At 37.5% G+C, this 9,914-nt stretch overlaps 1 pseudogene; it reads left to right on the forward strand.

The window, feature by feature from the left end:
- Positions 1-168: 168 nt before the first annotated feature.
- LOC103749645 lies at positions 169-1,305 on the forward strand (annotated as a pseudogene).
- The last annotated feature ends 8,609 nt before the right edge of the window (positions 1,306-9,914 follow it).

Below are 9,914 nucleotides of genomic sequence, written 5' to 3' on the forward strand. Positions count from 1 at the left end.
CATGTCACCCATGAAGCAAATGGCTGTGTAGAATGCTTCTTCAGTGACTGCGTTCATGCTTACAGGATTGGCAGACCAACCTGAGCTCCAGCTGCCCCTGTTTGTCCGGTTCCTTCTAAACGACACAGCCACTGTGGTGGGAAACTTGACATGTCACCCATGAAGCAAATGGCTGTGTAGAATGCTTCTTCAGTGACTGCGTTCATGCTTACAGGATTGGCAGACCAACCTGAGCTCCAGCTGCCCCTGTTTGTCCGGTTCCTTCTAAACGACACAGCCACTGTGGTGGGAAACTTGACCGTAATGAATCTTATTTATCTGAATTCACATCTCTCCACACCCATGTATTTTTTTCTCTTCAATCTGCCTTTCCTTGATTTTTGTTATTCATGTGTCCTTACTCCCAAAATGCTGGTGGGCCTTGTTTCAGAGAAGAACACCATCTCCTACACAGGATGCATGACTCAGTTGTTTTCTTCTGCTTTTTTGGTAGCTCTGAGTGTTATGTGCTAGCAGCCATGGCCCATGATCGCTACGTGGCCATCTGTAAGCCTCAGGACTTTATGTCCCCTAAGACCTGTCTTTTGTTGATGTTTGGCTCACAATTGATGGGTTTTGCTGGTGCCATGGTTCACACAGGGTGTGTAAGCAGGCTCAGCTTTCATGATTCCAACATAATCAATTGTTTCATGAATGACATTTGCCCCCTCCTACAGTTCTCCTGCAGTAGCACCTATAACAACAAGCTTATAAATTCTGCTCTTGTCAGTACAGTGGTCATTCTGTCTAGCTTAATTATCTTAGCCTCGTATGCTTTGATAATTTTTAATATTGTTCACTTGTCATCAGCTAATGGTTGGTCAAAAGCCATGAGCACCTATGGATCTCACATCATAACTGTTGGTTTATTGTGGTGTTTTCCCCTCCTACAGCTCTCCTGCAGTAGCACCTATAACAACGAGCTTATAAATTCTGCTCTTGTCAGTACAGTGGTCATTCTGTCTAGCTTAATTATCTTAACCTCGTATGCTTTGATAATTTTTAATATTGTTCACTTGTCATCAGCTAATGGTTGGTCAAAAGCCATGAGCACCTATGGATCTCACATCATAACTGTTGGTTTATTCTATGGATCTGGGCTGTTTGCTTACATCAAATCATCACCTAATGAATCTACAGGCCAAGGGAAATTTTTCTTAGTGTTTTACACATTTGTGGTGCCCATGCTGAATCCTCATTTATAGCCACAGGAACAAGGATGTTAAACTTGCTGTGAAGAGAACACTGAAACAGTTTACAAACTGAGTGAATGAGTGTGGTGTCATGGGTCCTGCTCCATTGCTTTGCTCTATTTCTCCACTTTATTTTCTTCCTTGTTCCTTCTATTATGCTTCTTTCTTTCTCTTTTCTTTCTACATTCTGGGAATGGTTTATACTGAAATATCTTTTCTCTTCTTCCCATGTAGTATAACTACACTGCTATATTCTTGTATTTGAATGCCAGTCTCAGTCGCAAGTTGGATCTAATATGATCTTTGTTCCTATGGGAGACAGATGGAGACCCTGATATTAGGCATTTTCCTTTCCTAATAATAGCATTATAGTCTGTATTTTGGGGTATAGCTACTCTCTATCCAAGGCAACCAGTAAAATCATGGATTATTTTAGAAGTATCTAACTCTTCCCTCACTTCCTCCCTCCTTTCCTCCCTCCCTCCCTCCCTCCCTTCCTTCCTTCCTTCCTTCCTTCCTTCCTTCCTCCCTACCCCTCTCCCTTCCTTTTAAGAGTTTATAAATAGTAACTTTATTACTTTAAACCTTATTTAACAGAGCACAGATACTGTAAGACACTTTTGAGCACTGTAAGATTGCTTCTTTAAGAATGGTTCTTGTTGTAGATGTTTAGCCTTAGATTGAAACAGAATTGTGTATTAAACTGAACTAAGGTACTACTCTAATGGATAATTTAGTATGGATTTGCTTACCCCTCTGAACACCATGACATTGGCATACTGATACTCCATTACAAATTGAAATTAAATTCTTACGAACTTCTTCCTGAGGGTGGATTTTGCCTTTGGTTGATTTTTTAAAAAAATCATATGATGATGTTATTATTCCTGGCTTGAAAATCAGTATCACATATAATGGCAAAAATCTTTGCTTCCTCTATTTATAACAAACATTTTATTTTGCATAAGAATGTCTACTTAGTTGTGTTTGTGTGTGTATGTGTGTGTGTGTGTGTGTGTGTGTGTGTGTGTGTGTTTGAAGGTGCTCCCCCAACCTCCCACTGAACACCATGCACTTCACCCTACATGTGAAGTCCTATTCATTCAGGTCTTTGTATCCAGATGTCCTTCAGTGTAAATTCATCCACTGGAGTCTAGTCAGCCCATCTAGTGATTGTATAAGTCATACTCTCTCTCTAGATGATGATATGGAAACTGCCTAGGGCCTTATTTTTGCAAGGCATGTAATACTGACTGAGCTATCACCCCAGTCCACTATTGCTTTTTAAAAGAGGAAATAAAGAATGGAGTTATAATTTAGTGGGAGATTGAACATTTGCATGTTACTAGGTTCCATGTAAGGAACAAAAAACATATTTGTGTGTATATACATATGCACATCTACACACATATGCTGGCAATAGCATACATCTTGAACACTTTTTTCTTGTAATATGTAAACTTTATTTCTCACTTCTCTTTTAATATAAAACATGATTTGGGGGCATCTAGACAATGTTTTTTCCACAATCTTTTAAGTATATGTCTCCATATCCTGCTTTATAGATGAGAAAGTGATTATGTGACTCGCCTAGTATCACAGGGCTAATGATGCAGACTCCACATTTTTTTAATTGTGCCTTTTATGAAGAAATGGAGAGCTCTGGAAGCATAGAGAAATTCTGGTGAGTTGTTTTAGAATGAACTGTAAAAGACAGATGGGATGGGGATGGTACCGTGAGCCACCATAGAAGTTTGTCTTCAAGGCTTTGACACCCAGCCAGAAAACATGTACTGCCATAGAAGTCATATTTTATTTTTTATTATTTCATTTCACTTTTTGTGGTTATGAATATATAACACAAAACCTTCAGCATGCTAAATAAGTACTTTATAACTGAGATATACTTCCATTCCTTGAGGCTTGATTTTTAAATATGCCAAACAGTAAATATCTCAATGTTTTAATAAATGTTTTTTTTTTCTGGGATGATGAGTCTAATGACTTTAGGTTAAGCATTTTTATGGAGACATCATTATTTATATAGTCCATTTACCCCCCTATTAAATGTTGTGCTATATTTGGAATAACTAAAATAAGAATTCATAATAAAACTTATAGACACTGCATGCTACAAAATTTTCGTATCGTGTTTGTTACACAGAAAACAAGTTATCTATCATCCAACATTGCCTTTGAAGAGTTCAAGGAAGTTACTCCACATTGTATGTATCCTAATCAGGGACAAGGGTTATCTTTATACTGTATCTTTTATATTTACATGACAATATTATGACAATATTATGACTTTAAAGTTTCAAACATTGACTTCTAAGAATATTAAAAAATAATGGTATCAGTAAAGATCTTCAATTTTTATTTTAAATTACTGCTATTAGTAGAGTGAAGTATTTCTATTTCTAAATCTATATGTATTCTAATATTTACCTCATTGTTATAACATGTTTAGAATATGTTTTTGAACTGTCTGAATGTCTACTGGTTTTATCTATTCATCATAATGTTTGGCTAAACAGAAGTATTAATTACTTTGAATTTTACTGTAAGATGCATTTTCACAAAGTCAGAATACCTTCATGGCATTTTTGTACTATGTCAGCCACAGCCACTGCACATAAGGTGAACTGTATTCAGAAGCTCAGGGATGTAGCGACTGAATCACCCACTTCCTGGTTCAGTTCTGTAAACTCAAAAGGCTCTTTTTATAGGTTGACATTCTAATAGCTGCATGGCAAGTGTAACTGGCTGAATTTTTCAAATAAAAACATGACTAATAATACTTATAATCAAAGTCACTTATTTTCATGTACAGAGTTATAAAAGGGATATGATCAAATTAAATAATTTTAGATCTACAAAGCTTATTTTAAAATTATTGAATGTACCCTGCATCTGTGTTCAGCATGGAAGAAGCCAGAATGGTCTGTGCCCCGATTCCCTATGGGCAATTTGGGTAACCCCTTCAGAAGAAGGTGTGATAGAATAGAAGGCAGAAATTGGTTAGGCACTTAGGGTAAAACAACCCCAAGAAAAGTAGCCAGTTTCTCGGCTTATAGTCAAAATGTCTTTGGGCCTTTTAGCAACACACTCTGTTCCAAAGACCAAAAATGTCAAAAGTATTTGTGAGCTTTTATTTAATCCCTAAAAGATTTTAGGGTTACTTCTCCAGAGGGGGCAATATTGGAGTAGCAAAAAGCCCCATGAAAAAGAAAGACAGTACATTAAGTTGTCAGAAAAAAAGTGATGGAGAAATATGGGAGGAGTCGGAGGGAGGGAGTGGGTGTGGATTTGATCAAAACACTTTGTTTGAATGTAGGAAATTCTCAATAAATTTTTTTATTTGAAAAAAAATTAGAAGATTGAATGCATGGACATATGGTACGCATAGTTTACAGGAATATTTGTATGCATACGTTTTTCATCTTTGTCTTGTGTTACAGTATTTCCATAGAAATATGAATAGATACAAAATTTTTTAATTCTGCTTATATTCATCCATATTGTCATATGTTTGAGATATAGCAATAAATTTTACATAAAAGTTTCCTCATAATTTTAAGTAAATTCAGTAACACTAACATAAATGGATAATATCTCTAAGCTTAACTTAGTGGTAAAGCATCAGGACTACACGTTACCCATTCATTGGTGCTGTATCATTAAATTATTTGCTTTACTGTTTCTCAGATGGCAAGCTTTGGATGATCTTACAGTTTGAGTGGTAATCCTGGTTATATATTTTGTATAATATCCTGGGTAGGAATTTCTTTTGTTTAGGTTTTAGATTTGATCCATCTGGGTCATGTACTTTTTAGAATATCCTACATTAGGATTTCATCTCCTTATTTCACAATTAGCCTAGATCATGTATATTGTAGAATAACCTTGGTTGGGATTTCTGGGTCCTATTCTCATGGCTTTCCCCAATTTCTATTTTTTTCCCCAAGTTGTTATTGCCTGTTAAATGATGAATATATTTATAAAACAACATTTCTTAATTATGCATGCAGTGCTTCCTTTAATACTGATTTGTGTGTGTGGTTTGCGTGTGTATGATGTATGCATGAGTGTGTGGGTATACATGACCACGTTTGTCATAGTAGAAGAGAGCAAGCCTTCCTTTAATACTGATTTGTGTGTGTGTGGTTTGCGTGTGTATGATGTATTCATGAGTGTGTGGGTATACATGACCACGTTTGTCATAGTAGAAGAGAGCAAGATGTAGGGTATCTTCCTGTATCTTCCTGCCTTACTGTATTGAGGCAGGGTCTCTCCCTGAGCCAGACATTTGTCCTTTCAGCTACACTGGTTAGAAAGAGAGCTCGAGGGATCATTGTGTCTCTGTCTGACAATGGTACAGATTGCAGGCATGCACAGCCATGCCAGTCTTTTTACATGAGTGCTGTGAATTTGACTTTAAGTCAACATGCTTGCAGACCAAGCACTCTTACCCTTTTAGCTCTATCTCTAGCTCCACCTATTTCTTTGAAGCCAGTTTTGACTTGGGTTTCCTGTTCTTTGTTTCAATTTTCCAATCTTATTTTTTGAGAACAGGTCAATTTTGTAATTCTTTTGCCCTCACCTAGGCAGAGAGAGAGAGAGAGAGAGAGAGAGAGAGAGAGAGAGAGAGAGTGGTGGAAGGGTTAGATAATGCTCGAGATAAATAATGCCTAGCTAGTTTAAAAAAACCTAGAGGAAATCATATTAGTCCAATAACCTGATGACAAATTACACATTACATTATCTCTACATGAGTCCAGTCAGTTCTTTTTAAAGCTATGGTGATCAACTCTGAGTTAGAGTGCAAGCAATTTGGAAGAAAAGTGATAGAGAGATGTCTCTCCCTAAATGTCTCCTCTTAATGTTTAGAGCCCACCTCAATGTGTTTGCCCAGGGGCTGTTCCCTACCAAAGATCTGTGATTTTGGAAGACAACTCAGTCTGTTTTTCTGGCAGGTAAAAGAGGGAGTGTGTAGGACTTTTCAATAAGGCCTATGCTTTGATGCTCTCTGTCTCATGAGTTTTCAGATAAATGAGAAAAGGTGTTATGCAAGACTTATCTGAGTTTACCTTGAGGGAATATATTGTTCCCCAGGGCTGTGGTAGCCACCATATTTACCACCCTGATTAATTGAAATCATAATATTCATATATAATTGGATGTTGAAAGAAAGGATTCCTATCTGATGTCTGATAAACTGTAGGACTGATGATAGGAACACAAACTCCCTGTAATATTTGTAAGGACTCAAGGGACAAGGATGATTGGGAAGAAATTAATGTCCTTACCTATATCTGATTGCTCTTTCTGTGAATTCTTTTTGTGATTGACATTCTCCCACATTTTAGATGTAGCCTTAGTATAAACCAGAACATTCTTCAAAGGCATCCAAGGTATATCTTGTATAAAACTACTCTTACTTAGTCCCACATTGTCTCAGGTGACATGTGATGGTGTTGATGGGCCTACAGAACTCAAATAAGAGATCAGGGTGGTGTAATAAAAATGAACGTTTGTTTTCCATAAGACAAACTTAAATGTCAATTAAAATATGCTTGTAAGAATATTGATCTCTATGTGGAACCTGTGTAGTCTGTGCACTTAGGAAGCTGAGACAGTAGGATTTCAATTCCAAGGCAGTCTGAACTATGTAGCCAGATCTGAACTGCATAAATAAATAAAAAATTAAAACCGAAACGTTGAATTCTGTAAATTTTTATAGAAATAAATGTTACCAATAAATACAAAGAGTCATAAAAGTTTAAACTATGTCATGAAGATTCATTTATGTAGAAAAGAAGGTACGAATTTGAAGCACGCAGGTGATGACTTCTGGCGTGCATAACTCATGCAACCAATTCCCGTATAAGATCTAAAATATTTCCAACACCTCAAAAAGTTTCCTTAAGATTCTTTATCACGTCCCTTCCAGGAAGTCACCAATTCCACCCTCCGCCAGAGGTAAATACTTCTCTGATTCTATTACTTAGAGGCATTTTGGTAGATCTTTAATTATTGTTAATAAAATTGGACTTTTTAAACTGTTTTATGTCTGAATCTTTTCAAAATATTTATTTTTCTTTTATATGTATGAATATTTTGCTTTCCTGTACACTTGTAAGTACACTTATAATGCCCATATGTTATTGAATGATTTTAAAAAATAGGTGCACATTGTAAACTTGAATGTGAATATTTGCTGTAAATTGCTGCTGGGAGTCAGTCACACATGTGGCTCATTTATGACCCACCGACCAATATTCCTCCAAACTCCAGTTTAGGGAGTATTTATTTGGGCTTGCCAACAGAGCTTATGATGATGAGGAGGGGTACTTACAAAGGTACGGACACCCATGAGCTTTTTTCCCTATACCTCAGCTGAGCCTTCCAGATCCACAGCCACAGGCCCTGGGCCCAGATGGCAAAGCTCCCACCTCCTCCCTGATTTATTCCATGTCTATCTTTATACCCTCCCCCATGCAACTGAAGCTGACTCATTGGGTGGAGGGGTGACTGTCTCCCTCCCTTTCTATGGAGTCATTTAGGGTTCAGACATCCATCTGTTGTTGGTCCTTTCGAGGACATGCCTATCCAACATTTGTACATCAAGAATGTAGAATGTTTGTCAACAACTAAAGCAAGATAGTCTTCAAGGGGTGGATAGTGCATTGTGATAAGGGAATTTGATGCGCTATCAAGCCCTAAGATTTAGCTCTCTCTTTCAGATACTGATCTGCTCATTGTAACACTCACAAAATTTTATTTAAAAAGTAATATTTTATATTCATCAAGATAATTAAACACTGGACAGATTGCTCAGTGGCCAAGCATGCTTTCTCTGCACCCCGAGGGGTAGTTTGGATCTCAGTACTCATATAAGAAGCTGGGTATGCATTAATGCCTATAATACAGCTATGGGGGGTGGTGGTGGACAGATGGCTCAGCAGCTAAGAACAGTGGTTGTTCTTGCAGAAAACCAAGCCCTTTTTAAAAGATATACAATAAAATACCTGTAATTTCTTTTCAGAAGGCTCTCCAGGGCATGCTCCAATGATGTAGCTCCTGATTTTAAATTTGTCCAAATTGGGAATGTCTTACCATTACTTATGCTCACCCTACCTGTGCTTCACTAAGAAAAGCCTTCCTTTATTGTCATAAAAACTTCAAAAATGTCCCGTCTTCTATTAACCCTACTTTGTCTGATTCTGAGTAAACAAAAATCCAATTCCCTGCTTAGTGACTCTTCTACTAATATGATCAAACAAAATTCCACCACACCTGGGTCTACCAAAGTCACCCTCACTCTTGACCTGTATGTACTTCAGTCTTCAAACCATTACTTGATCTCCTTCTCCAAATTCATACCACAGAAGACCCAAAGACATCATTGGGCAAATGGTACACACTAATTGATTATATATAAATATGTCTCCTCTCTGTATTCTGGCTGATGGAGGTCAATGCTCTCTCTTCAGCATGGTGCTGTGGTTGCTTATTGCCTTCCTTCTCTTATTCCTGACATGTAAACTTTATCTTCCTGTTTTCTTTGTCCTTTCTTCTCAATGGCCATTTTCTGATCCACTGTTTTAACAGCATTGCCATCATAGAACCTTCTTATTCTGCTAGTAATATTCTTTATTTCAGTATTTTCAGTCCCTACTTCTTTCAATGGTTAATAAAGATTATTTCTTCCAGAATTCAACACTAAATTTTAAATAGATATGTAACAGGTGTATCAACCTTTCTCCCTTGGACCATATCCAAAGATATCATAACCTTCTCTGGATCAAATAGACAAAACTACTGTGAACATTTTACTCAATAAAATCAGAAGATAGCTATTTCCATCTTCAAGCTTACTGCCCGAGTGACCCATTTTTCCCACCCCCATACTTCTGCCCCTCAAAATGGGTCACCTTATAATTCCATTCCCTGGTCTATCATTTATCCCACAACTCTGGTTAGATTAACAACCATAGGTAGATCCAGTGCATTGTCCCCATCCAGGGGACACCCAGGTAGAAGAAGCCACTAAAAAGAGACCTTCTTTTAAAACTAAAATATTTAACACTGTTGATTCCTTAGAGGGAAATGTGGTGTCCAACTTAGGACAGAATCTTGTGCTGAGCCATTTCTGACTAATGGCATGACTCATTTCCCCAAGGCTAGGCTATTGCTAACTCTAATGAGCACCAACTGCAATTATTCAAGGGCAGAAAATTTAAATATGGACTGACTCTCCAGGTTTAAATTTTTCCATATGTGTACCCATTCAAATGTCCCAGGGTAAATACTACTCTAATATGTTGCTAGCTGTGGCTGCACTGGAGTATGACTAATAAATTCTACTTCTGTCACTTTCTACCTTGGAAATTCTTTCACTGTCCATATTCTTTTGCTCGCATCTCGTCACTGTGCTGACCTGATAAACAGGAGGCTTCAGTGTCATACCAAATCTTCCAATTGGATGTAAGTTGTGAGATCTATCTGCTTTTCCTGGTAGGACTTCTGATCTCTGTTCACCAGGGCCACCTTGCATACCTTGTGGATGAGATTTTAGTCCGCATTCCTTCCAACCAAGGAGCTGAGGCTGGAGCCATGAAGTACTTTTGTGTAACCTTTCCATTTTCAGCTGTCTTGTCACATCTGTGATTTCTGATG

Source organism: Nannospalax galili, unplaced genomic scaffold (genome assembly GCF_000622305.1).
Source record: "Nannospalax galili isolate Female #2095 unplaced genomic scaffold, S.galili_v1.0 scaffold607, whole genome shotgun sequence".
In the NCBI taxonomy this organism is placed as follows: domain Eukaryota; kingdom Metazoa; phylum Chordata; class Mammalia; order Rodentia; family Spalacidae; genus Nannospalax; species Nannospalax galili.